Source organism: Danio rerio, chromosome 1 (assembly GCF_052040795.2).
Source record: "Danio rerio strain M-AB ecotype USA chromosome 1, GRCz13ab, whole genome shotgun sequence".
In the NCBI taxonomy this organism is placed as follows: Eukaryota; Metazoa; Chordata; class Actinopteri; order Cypriniformes; family Danionidae; genus Danio; species Danio rerio.
This window is the reverse complement of record NC_141021.1, coordinates 25,975,042-25,986,985: the sequence shown is the minus strand read 5'-3', so window position 1 is coordinate 25,986,985 and position 11,944 is coordinate 25,975,042. Positions and strand designations below refer to the sequence as shown.

At 35.0% G+C, this 11,944-nt stretch overlaps 1 long non-coding RNA gene across 1 annotated transcript; it reads left to right on the top strand.

Annotated features, from left to right (window-relative positions):
* Window positions 1-4,279: 4,279 nt before the first annotated feature.
* On the top strand, window positions 4,280-7,976 carry LOC147846834 (uncharacterized). The gene is made up of 4 exons (XR_015476604.2): window positions 4,280-4,364; window positions 4,720-4,762; window positions 5,058-5,173; window positions 6,145-7,976. It is a non-coding gene; the product is annotated as an uncharacterized LOC147846834 (long non-coding RNA).
* Window positions 7,977-11,944: the final 3,968 nt, after the last annotated feature.

The window sequence follows — 11,944 nt, the reverse complement described above, 5'->3', positions numbered from 1 at the left end:
GGGTTATTACCTGCCTGTTATTAAGATAGTAACTGTTCATTAGAAGTTATAAAGTATAGTATGATGTTATTCTGCGTCATTAATCCTATACCCAAAACTTAAACTCAACTTCTGCCGCATTAACTATTGATAAACAGCTAGTTAGTAGTTTATTAAGCTATAGTTAGTAAATGGTTAATTTTAGACAGTATTAACAAATTTATTGAAAACTTTAACAAATTGATCCTGTTCCACTGAAAAAAAGTGATTAGAAAAATACTAAGGGCATGGTTATCATGGCCCCAAGACAATCATGTTTATGACAGATTTATGATAAGCTATTGTCTCTTGGTGACATCAGATTCCCATAATAAAGACATCCTAAACTATTTTTATTTTTGCATTTAAAAGGACACACAGTAACTAAGCGAATGACACTTAATGTCGTTTGTCATAAGCATGCATAAAATGTTTCATGACCATCTTATGAATACCCCTTTAAGTAGTGCTACCCATCTTTTGTTTGTCTTTGTCATGAGTCTGGTGTGTCTGTGTTTTGTTCTTGTAATTGTATCATGTGATGTCCCATGTGTTTATTTCATGTGTTTGCATCTTGCGATTCCTTTGATCCGTTTTCCCGCCTTTCGATAGTTTCAGTAGTACTACACTGTTAACCCTTACCGTAGATTATGCAGTAAATAACTATAAAATAGCCAGTGTTTAGCTGTAATGAAAAGAAACAGTATTTTACTGTAAAAGGAGCAGGATTTGTATGAAATTCTGTAGTGCAAAGAATAAATTACAGTAATTTACTCTATGTACCATTACAGATATTTACTGTGATAATAAATGGGAAATTACTGTTCAACCATAAACAAGCATTGCTAAATAACTAGTAAAAATGTTTATAAAATATATATATACATCTTAAACAGCACGCACATACATTTTTGCAGAGACTCAATGAATTTGTTTGGAAAACTTCAAATAAAGTAAGTTAATGTGGCATTAACAGTATAGTATAAAGGCTTTCCTAAATAAATGTATAAACCATGTTATTTTTTGTGTTTTTTATTATTACTACAGATTTGGAACGACATGAGAATCAGATTATTTATTATTATTATTATTATTTATTTTTAATTTTTTGCTTTGAATAAAGTTTGTATATTTTTATTGTTTTTTATTAAACGATATGTGCATAATTGTGATACATGTAGGCAGTTGCTTTGAAAATATGCTATGTACCAGGGGTGTCAAACTCCTGGAAGGCCGCAGCCTAGTAGAATTTAGTTCCAGCCCTGCTTCAACATGTTATCTTTAGATTTAGTTTGATCAGGTGTGTTTAATTAAGGTTAAAGCTTAACTGCACTGTTACCCTGTAGATTATGCAGTAAATAACTGTAAAATAGCCAGTGTTTTGCTGTAATGAAAGAAACAGTATTTTACTGTAAAAGGAGCAGACTTTGTATTAAATTGTGTAGTGCAAATGACAAATTACAATAACTTACTTTACGTACACATTACAGGTAGTAACTGTGACAATAAATAACAAATTACTGTTCAACCAGTACTGTCCTATCTACTCTGATGCTTTATGTTGCTAATCATAGAGACGTGCATTTTAAAGGCAGAAAACAATGATTTAGGCATCACCAGACACTCCCATAGGCTGTCTTATTCTTAACAAAAAAGTTTTAGAAAAAGTTTTCAGAAAATGCTGGCCCTATAAGGGAGTCAGGTGTTTGATTTGTTTACTGCTGCGTGCTCTATTCTCTGTCCATCAATTCAGATGTAGTCTGATATGTTTTAAGCTTTAAATAAGAATCTACAATGAGTAAGTAAAATGTGTTCAAATTAATTTTGAGGGTTTCTAAAATAAGGCTGTGTTTTAAGTTATATTGTAGTTATCTTGAAATGTGTTGAAAGCTACATTGTTAGCTAGTTAGCCTCTCCTCATATAACTTCTTACATTACTTTTATTTAAGTATATTTATTTATTGGATATTGTCATAATGTACAGATGCTAACATTTCATGTATCTTTCTGGCAAATAAGCAGTTTTAATGCACATAAAAACCATTAAATTCCATCACCTTAGTAAGGTAACATGTGCACAGAAATCATCACAGGGAATCACAAAAACATGATACACATAACCATCCACACACAAAAGCTCCACTGTCAGGTCCCAGGTTGTGAGTTTGTTGCTATTTTAGATTTCAGAGCAGTGTTTTCACCTATGAATTTATATTAGAAACAATATAAAAGTTTGTTGTCATGAGATTTTTAAAGTAAATAATAAGTATAACAATAAAAGATTGGATCCTTTGGATACTCTGTGTTGCCGACTTTATTTTTGTTTTTTTATAATTATTTTAAACTTTTTATTAAGAATTGACAGTATGTGCCTGTGTTTGACAAACATGTTTCTATCTATATCTCTATCTATGTGTTCTTTTCATATGCCTTTTTTAAATAATTTAAAAAATAAAATAATTATTTTGTGTTTTTTGCTGTTCAGTTTTTTATGCATGGTTCGCATTGAGGAGAGAGTTACACGTTTCACTGCAACACACCTGAACCAATTAATTAGGACCTGAACACCACTTGATAATTACAGGCAGGTGTGTTTGATATGGGTAGCAACTGAAATCTGCAGGAAGGTAGATCTCTAGGAACAGGATTGAGCACCCCTGCTATATACCATGGGGGTCAAACTCCAAGTTCTTGGAGAACTGCAGGGCAGCAGAGTTTAGTTCCCACCCTGATTCAACATTACCTGTAGATTTCTAACGAGCCTTAATTGGTTTGATCAGGTGTGTTTAATTAGAGTTACAGCTTAAAGTCCCGGTCACACTGCACTTTTCTCCCTATAGACTTCCATTCATACGCATGTGAATGCTGCAGACCTGGAATGCAACCTCATGTGACAAATTTTACAGCAGTAAAAAATTTTGCAGTATTGGAAAGTTCAAGCTTGGAGAACTCTGACCTGCATCATGTGATTGCTTGAGACCAATCAAAGATCAAATCAGGACCTCTCTGAACAAAAATTATGGACCAGTCGCTTGCTTTTTCAATCTCTAATTATTTTGTTTAATCCCACTCCTTTTCGCAGTGCCATATGACAGAATTTCGCATACTCAAACCACTGTGTGACCACAGCCTTACTGTGCAGACCTGTGGCTCTCATTAATATGTAAGATGATATTTATATCTGCTGGTTTCTTAATTTGTTATATATTTTCTGTTGTATATTTGTTTGCTGCCAAAACAATAAAATAAATTTGTCAGAATTTTTATGCCTTCTACTTTTAATAACAGGTAATAATACTAATTAATTTTAGTAACACTATGACATACTATTAATGTGTATGCAGTATAATGCTGTAAGTTGTAACACTACAGTACAGTAATTAACTGTACACAGTTTCCAGTTAGTTACCACTACTGCTCTATTACAGTAATTAACTGGCAACACTGTTGCCAGCTACTCACTTTAATGGTTCGGTTACAGTAAATAACTGGCAACACTGTTGCCAGTTACTTACTGCAACCAAATCTTTACAGTGAGTATCTGGCAACAGTGTTGCCAGTGTTCTACTGTAAAAAAGCCTGGTAAGGTCTAACAGTGTACTTGTGTCACACCCCTGTTTTTACAGTAATCTGTTTAATCATGTCTTGTGTATTTGTACCCCTGAGTTCAATTTATTGTCCAATATTGTATTGCCACATCTACTTGCCCTGCCTGCGTTTTGATGTTTAAGTTTATGATAACTCCTAAGATCTGTGTGTTTGTTGAGTGAGCTTTCATGACAGTCTCTGCTGACCTAATTTTTCTACCATTAATAATGGTAGGCAATGCAAAATTCACTTAATCCCCATGAGATTTTCCTCAGATGGACTGCGAACATTGTTGTTGAAATGCAAAAAGAGTTAAAATTCACGTCAGACAGAAAGCCGACCATACCCAGCCGGCACACGACCGACCTTCAACGTTGAAATATGGTTGAAATAAGGTCAGATGTGTTTTGAACGTTGAAATAATGTTGATAGAACGTTTAATGTTGAACGGTTGAAAAACAGCCTGCATATGACAAGGCTTCAACGTTGAAATGTGGTTGAAAATACGTCAGTTGTTGCTTTAATGTTGAAACAATGTTGAATGATAAATGGTTGAAAAAAGTTACAGAAATCCTTGTACAAATCAACGTTGACATTTTTTTATCATGGTCTGTATGTTGAATTAACGTCATGGCTTCACCCAATATTCAACATGTTTGGTTACCATGGTATCGGAGGACTCGGCGCACGCGGCCACGCGCAGCGCTTCACTTCACTTAATTACGAACACCTGACCTGCAGTGCAGCAGAATTCAGAGGTAAGCGTGTTTTTAGATGCTTTAAAGTTTTATTTACCCCCCGATTTTGTTTTACACACATCTTAAATGTGACTTGGTGTAGTGTTTCGAATTTTGAAGCATTTAAAACTTTCCAGTTTGTTTTTAGTCTTGTTTGCGCTCCGGTGACGCAGCTAACCTCGAGGTAATGTCACATGTTTAACGTTAGTCTAAATGAGCGTTTTTATGGCAAATTCAAAGCGATAAACTCCAAACGCAGTTTAAAGTTACTGAGCAACGTTATAAAACAATATCCATTTTAAACGCTGTATTATTAGTGTTATTATTACAAAGTGAACTGCTGTCGTTTCACTGTTGTTGTTGTTTTTGCTTTTAGAGATGTAACTTGCACAGCATTGAATGGAAAAGGCTTTGTCCATGTAAGTTTACTTTACCTTTAACTAAGCTATCTGTTAAATCTTCTTAGTGCTTTGGTTAACCAAAAGCATGGTGATATTCTCTTTCTAATATGTTTGTTTATTGATTGTTAGGCTATGTTGTGATATTATATTGTTATATTGATATTATTATTGTGAAATCATGTTGTGATGTTATACTATGTGACAGTATTGGGGAACAAATATGTATTTAGTGAGAAATTAATGCTTAAATTACACTTTGTATAGTAGCAGATTAAAGGTGTAATGGGTTTTAACTTTCTGAGTTTTCTGGAAGGTCCAGTTGAGGGGCATCAAGAACACGCAGATAGCCTACCTGGACAGACTGCAGTTCTGCTACTCCATGCCAAGGCTTTTGTATGGATGTCTTGACTACTACTGTGTTCTCTAAAGGTATTACTGGAGCAAAACAACAGCACCTGTTACAGTGAAATTTGTATTAAAAAAAAATAGTGATACATGTGTAGCAGGTCCAGTACATGTGATGTCATTGAGAAGTTGTTTTTATTAAATGTCATTAAAACAAATAAATAAACATGCTATTTAAATAAATCTAAATATTAAAAACTTGAGGATTAAGATGACAAATGAAATGCATCATCTGTCTTGCGAAAAGGGTCTACTTAAGAATTCTGGTGTTTTCCAACTGAAATGGATAGTTCACCCAAGAATGAAAATTTACTCACATTTTACTCCCCAAATGGTTTAAAACCATTATGAGTTTATTTTGTTGAACACAAAAGAGGCTATTCTGAAAAAAAAAAAAACTAAAAACCTGTAAACATTGACCTCCATAGTAGAAAAAAATACTATAGAAGTCAATGGTTAAATAGATTTGCAGCTTTCTTCAAAATATCTTCTTTTGTGTTCAATGTGGTCAGTAAATGACGACAGAATACAAATTTTGAACTATCCCTTTAATTCTCTGTCCTACATGCAGACTTTTGCAAAAGTGCTACTCCTTCTAGAGTTTTTCTCAACCATATGTCTAAAAAGCTTCAAACAGCTTTTACAGTACATGTAATGGTTTACAACAACTTGTAATTATTAGATGTGTTGAATGTTTCATGATTCTTTACTGCAGCCTTGGTTAAAAAAAAAAAAAGCAATTTTTTCGAGAATCTTAAATTTGAATTCTGGAAATGCTGGCACCAGTAGTGGCGAAGGGCTTCCTGACGACATCACACCTAATTCTTCACTTCTCTTAGTTAGGAATATTCAGATGGATGAGTCAAAATTATTGAGTGTGGCGATATTATAGGACAAATTTGGATTCAATAAAAAATAAATATTTGAATTTCACTTTGTATAATAGCTGATACCAACTTAGTTGTAATTGTAACCTCATATTTCATTTATTGCAGGTTTTCTGGAAGCTCCATTTGAGGGCATCAAGGACATACTGATGGCCTAAACCAGTGTCAGCCTAGACAGACAGACATCTATTGCAGTTCTGCTACACAAGACCAAACTCTCTGCTTTTGTATGGATGTCTGACTAGTACGGTGTTCTCTAAAGTTATAACTGGAGCAAAACAATAGCATCCGTTACAGTGAAATTTGTGTTCATAAAAGATAGTGATTTGTGTAACAGGTCCAGTACATTTGTCATAAAGGTTAAATCACAGTAAGTACTGTAAAAATAACTTGTTTGCCTTTGCCACAACAGGTCATGGTGTGTGCTTACTGCTCGTAGTAAACACACATGCTGATCTGATGCGGGAGAGATATACGCAAACACATTTGTATTTGCTGTTTTGTTTTGCCTCACTAAAGTGTTGTTGGAGCTTGGTATGTTCACAGTGGAAATCACTGAAGTCACATGGAACGTTTTGACAATGTGTTTTGTGCCTTATCTTGACAATGACCATCTTGGGACCATTGCTGTCTGTAGAGGATGAGGAGCATTTAATCAAAAATATTTTAGTTTGTGTTCTGAAGATTAACAGGTCTCTGGGATGACACAAGTAATTAATAACAGAACCTATATGAACACTTAATGTGACATGTAATAGTGAAATAGTGGTCCTACATTCACAAATGTGAGCCATTATTATAAGACCCATGTGAACATGCAATTTTTATGATACTAATAATAATAATGGAATAACAAATTGCTTTTACTGTTGTGTTTGTGAGAGAGAATCAAACCATATATTCTACACATTTTCTTGATGATTTACTGAAATATTTGTCTATGTTCCACTGTCACAGGTGCTCAGTTTTGCTGCAGTAATGCTAAACACAATAGATGTACTTTATACAAAAAAAAACAAAACTACTAAATATTTAGCATGCAGACCTGCAAAGTGAAGGAGTAATGTCAGGATTAGATTATAGCATGAGTTTTCACTATTGTGAAAGTAAAGCCATTCATTCACAATGAATTGGAATAGAAAACCTCATTATTGATTTTGTAGGAAACTCACCTGGTGTTTGAGAAATAAATATGTATTTAAGTGCTAGACTGATATAGATGTTTTAGTGTTTTACACTTGATTCTTTGTCCTCAGTGCCATCTTTTACCTCAAGTGTTTCTCTCAACCTATAAAACCTCAAACAGATGTAATGTATTTCACTTGTGATTCTTAGTTGTGAGTGATGTTTTTTATTTTATTTTTTTTACTGCAGCCACTTTAAAAATGGGTATTTTGTAAACTTTGTAAACAGAATTGAAGCGTAGTTTAGTTACTTAGTTTAATTTAGTTAGTATCTGTCTTTCTGAAGACAGTAACACTTTACAATAAGGTTGTATTAGTAAGTGTTAATGTATTTACTAACATGAACAAAGAGCAATGAAGCATCTTTCATATAAAGAAAGTACAGTTCATGTCAGCTCAGTGCATTATGTTAACAAGCACACATTTTGATTTTAATAGCATCGGGACATATTTCAATTAATTAAATGATTAATAAATGCTGTACAAGTATTTGTTCTTTGTTCATGTTAGTAAACATTAACTTTAATTCATGAAACCTAATTAAAAAGTGACTATTTAATTGTATGCCTTTTTTCTGTATTTGAGTGTACAGCATGTATAGTAACCTGCATGGTTTTAATGAACTATGTATGCTGTAAATGTTGCTGTATATTTAAAATAATTGAAATAATGAGGTGTGTATTAAATAAATTGATACACAGACTAAGTTGTGTATTTGTGTCGTGTATTTTTTATTAGTAAAAATTTGTTTGCTATATTTATGGACTTTGCGTTGTATGTAGTTTCTATTTAACTTACGTTGAAATGTATGACGGTGAAACAACGTCACGGTATCAACGTTGATCCAATTTGCAAAATCGAAAGGTAATTCAACCTTCATTCAACGTCTACAAAACGACCACAATTCACCCATGAAAAAGGTAAGAGTGAAACAACGTTGTGATTTCAACGGTGAATCACCGGTGGTGGTCCGACGGTGAAACAACGTCACTATATAAACGTTGATCCAATTTGCAAAATCGAAAGGTAATTCAACGTTGATCCAACCATAGACCTGACGTTGATTCAACGTTGAATCACCGTTGAAATGCCGGCTGGGTAATGTGCCTCTCAGCATAGCCAGACTGAGAGATTTTGACAGGGATTTGACAACCTTCACCACACACCGAAGAAATGTCAATCTTCTTTGTAAGTTGTCACAGTTTTGTTAGAAAGTTGTATATGCTGTGACATTGTTCTGTGTTTGCTTGGGCCTAGGAGAATCAGTTATGTGTCAATAACACATCGCCTCCCCTATTTTATTAAGGTATCTTCATAGTCCCCAAGACATTCATATTTATCTGTTCAAGGTCCTGTTAGGGGCAAATTGACCCCAAATATCTGAGTGTTCTTCATTGCTGGGATTTGTCAACTGTTATTTTGATGTGTTGTGGTTTGAACACAAATGTATCACCTTTTGATATCAATTTAATACAGCTATTTCTTGGATTCCATTGGTGTCGCATAGCAATATGGTTACAGTAGCTCTATGAAATCAACATTCATTTTACATTGAAACTCCTCAATGTTTTAGTTTTTAATCTCATGCTTTCTTTCACACGTTTGTCTTAAAAGTAATAATGATCATCTGGCCATCTGGCAAACCGGGCAGTTTCCCGCTGGGCTGACATACTTTTTGGGCCGGGCTGATCATCGTCTTATGATCTGATCGGCCCATAAAATGCTTAGCAGACTGTCATGCTTTTCTGCCTAATTAATTGATGATGCTGTGAGCTGTGACGCACTAAGAGTAAGGCCCCGTTTACACTAATGCGTTTTAGTTTGAAAACGCATAAGTTTTGCTACGGTTACGCCATCCGTCCACACTACGCCGGAGTTCTCGAGCGCCGAAAACGGAGCGTTTCGAAAACGCTGGAGAGGCCGTTTTCATTCTAAAACGCTGCTGCTCCGTCTCAGTGTGGATGGGGAAAGACGGAGACATCTGAAAACGGAGGCGGGGCTGCAGACATTCGCCTCTCTGATTGGGGCTTTTCCTCAATATTAAGTAGCCTAACACACAGTTCAGTCCTGAATCTTCTCCGTGTAAGCTCAGACTTCGCAAGTTTGATCAAGGCTGCATCTCTTCTTCTCAGTTTAATATGGAAAACATACCGAGGACACGCGTCAATCTTCACAGGGAACAGTGTACTTTATAACTTCATTCACATCACTTTGGCTACGTTGTTTCACTTTCTCAACAATAAAATGTAAACTTGATATAAGGAACTGCCTATTTTTATTTTAATATTAACAACTAAACAGACAGCAGAAATGTTGAGGCGTCGTGCTGCATGAGCGTCATCTTCACTGTGTGCATATTTATAACAAAACGGAGCCGATAACAACTGCCTCCTTTCAATTTCAGTGAAAATACAAACATACCCTCTCTTTTGCTGAATATCAGTTTTAATAATCGATAATGGCCATTATAAAAGTATAACATACAATAAGTTTATACATTATAGGAAATAAAGGCAAGCGATCAGTCAATATACAGAATGTAGGCTACGTGCTTACATTAATCATTAACTTATCTTTGCGCTCAGCCAAAACACGTTACCTGAGAACAAGTAATAGATTCCAATGAATAAAGTCAGGGAATATGTCGTTAGATAAAGACAACAAGATGAATGAAATATCACGTTTAATAAATATAGTGAGATTAGATCCAGCGGGAGATGCTTGATGAGAAGTCCGACTAGCAGAGCTCTCATCTGGGTAGATGGGCTCCAGCGATTGCCAAAGAGTGTGTGTGTGGTCACGTGATGTGCGTTTTCAGCGTTTTGGTGTGGACGGAGAGCAGTTCAGAAACGCTGGGTAAAACGCGAGTGTGGACGCGGATCGTTTTCATTCTAAAACGCCGTTTTAAAACTAAAACGCACTAGTGTAAACGGGGCCTAAGATGTTTCTTTTCCGGACAGACCAGCCCATTTGACATAATCTGCAGCCCATTGGTTCTTTTCTTTACTGACATTGGGCTGACCCAATCACAAGCTTCCATTTTGTGCTCTGTGTAAGCGTGCAACGTTGGTGTGTATTTGTCAAAATAGTCAAGAGTCATGCTTGTTTCTCACGCCATGCGCACAGAAGAGCAGAAGCGGCGAGCAGGCATTTGTCTTTTGTGTCTGCTGCGCGCAGCGGAGCACAGATTAATATATTCCTGTCTATTCTATGTAGTTACCTATCTGTCTATATAAATATACTAATTTTTTTAACTTTTCATCTGCACCAAGGCCCGCGGCAACTTCCTCCTATGCTGTTTCCTTAACCTGCAAGTCTTTAATTTACAAATTATAAAGAATATATGCTTCTCAAGCTCTGTGAGGAGTGTCAGTCATGTATTTTAATATGCACTCGGTCAGAAGACAATTGCATGAGATATGGCATTGTGTTTTTGATTGTCAGCATGATGTAGGCTTATAGTTACAATAATTTTTATACAATATGGTTATAATGATATTTATACATGACCAACTTAGTGTGCAAAACTAATAATTTTTTTTTTACATTTAGTTTTGTAGTTCTGCCCAAATAAATATTTGTTGAATTTTTTAATTGTTAAAGTTCATTTCATTGACTATGAACAATTTTTAATGTTTGATGTTTCGTTGTTGAGTAAAACATTTTTTAAGGGTCTCTGATACATTGCTTTTATTATTTATATTTATTTTATTAATCAACATAAACTGTACATCAGCAGGCAGTTTTTGTTAAGTTCATTATTTAATATAGGCTCCCTCAAAACACACAGGCACACACAAGATGGACTTCCAGTGTAAATTATATATATATATATTTATTATTAATTAACATTTTTAAGTTTTTAATTTGTCAGCTTTCATTAGTTCCTATATAGGGCTTTTGTGCTTTTATAGAATGGGAGTTGGTAAACATATTCAAGGGTGTGCACAGATGGGGAGCATTTTGATTGATGTAGTGGGCCGCTCTGTCCCAAAATACTAGGACTGATTTTTTGTCCTAGTCCAGCCCTGGTTGCAGCTGGAAGGGCATCGGCTGCGTAAAACATATGCTGATAAGTTGGTGAATCATTCCACTGTGGCAACCCCATATTAATAAAGGGATTAAGCCAAAAAATATATATATACATACATGGTAAATAAAAACTGCAAAAAATATAGCTTCCGGATCGTATTTGGCGATCTCGAGAAATGTATATAAGGGTGCGTAATCAGAATGAGCCTGGGTTGGAAAACTCAAGTCAGAAGAGCCTTCTTTTCCAGCTGGGACTAAAAATTGTGACCTTCTTGCTGTGAGGGAAACGTGCCAACCATTTAGCCACCTTGCACAGAAACCTGAAACACAAATGTGCATAAGCATCATCATATCATTATTATTATTGAAGTGAATATATTATTATTATTGAAGTGAAATGATCACACACACACTGTTTAAGTATCTGTTGGGTTTGTGTTAAAATGTCTATTTAGTCAAGCTAATGCAAAGTGGGAAATAATTGGTTTACTTTTTCTTGTTTTGCGCTACTGTCCCTCAAGATGTCTGTTCATGGCCCTGCTTGTAAATGGCTTTGGATAAAACCACAATCTGCTGCCTAAAGAGAATATCCTAATCCTTAAATAGTGAATGTAAAGCCTGTGTTATGTAGTTTTGGATAATTGTTTTGTTTACAAGGCAGATCAGGAGGATCACAATGACTTTTTGCTAGT